Source organism: Halichoerus grypus, chromosome 10 (assembly GCF_964656455.1).
Source record: "Halichoerus grypus chromosome 10, mHalGry1.hap1.1, whole genome shotgun sequence".
In the NCBI taxonomy this organism is placed as follows: Eukaryota; Metazoa; Chordata; class Mammalia; order Carnivora; family Phocidae; genus Halichoerus; species Halichoerus grypus.
This window is the reverse complement of record NC_135721.1, coordinates 96,342,828-96,343,997: the sequence shown is the minus strand read 5'-3', so window position 1 is coordinate 96,343,997 and position 1,170 is coordinate 96,342,828.

Genomic DNA, 1,170 nt, shown 5'->3' with positions numbered 1-1,170 from the left:
CAACATCATTTGTCTACGGTCTAGGTACTGGTCTAGTTACTATGGGGTTTCCAAGCAAAGCAAAAATAGAATTCCTAAACTTGAAGTGCTTTAAACTTAAGAAAACTATACATGAAAATAAAACATAAATATAGAATCATAGTCAGATCTGAGTTTTAGGAATTTGCAGATTACTTGATCTAATGGTATTAGATTGAAAGATCTGAGCCCCTAGATTCCATTCTTGCTGCCTAGTGTGGTCTAAGTCAACATCATCTGAAAGCTTGTTAGAACTGCTGATGATTGAGCTCCACCCCAGTCATGCTGATTCATAATTTGCATGTTTACAAGACTCCAGGTGATAGGATGGACATTCACACCTGAGACGCACTGTGTTAAATGATCTACCCAGGTATGTGGGTTCAGCAATAGCAACAACTAATCAAGAATGAAACTTTCTTTCCAAAACAGAATCTGTCCTCTACATTATCAGATGACACTTTCCCTTCAAGTGAAAGCAGCTTTATTTACAAACAATGGATGCCAGGGGTTCAGGAAAAAGAGTTGGGAATTTGGTCTTGAAGGATTTGCAAGATTTAGAAGTCAAGGAAGAGGAGGCAAGGTATTCCAGATGAGGTAAGAAGTGGGATAGAGTGGGAAGGAAGTATCGTAGGGGAAAAGGAGATAGAGAAGAGAGGCCAGGAGTCTTTTTAGAAAGCAGGGAACCCTCGGAATGCCTGGTGGCTCAGTTGGTTAAGCATCTGCCTTTGGCTCAGGTCATATTCTCAGGGTCCTGGGATCGAGTCCTGCATTGGGCTCCTTGCTCAGCGGGGAGCCTGCTTTTTCCTCTGCCTGCCGTTACCCCTGCTTGTGCTCTCTCTGACAAATAAAATCTTAAGAAAAAAAAAAAAAAGGCAGGCAATCCAGATTTTTAGATGGAAACTCCTAGTTATTAAATGCTAAGAACTCTCAAATATGAACCATAAGGCTGGCCAAACTAAACCTCTGTATGCCACATACGAACAGCCACACGGCATCCTTGCCTATATGCACGGAAAATCAGCCAGACACAAGACCATTTTTCTTTTGAAAACCTCCCTCACTGAGGCCAGTAAAGTTTACCCAGTGACTAAGCCTCTGAGGCTCTGACCTCACTTCCTGCTCTCTTCCCACTGGCCGGTCCTTCTCCAA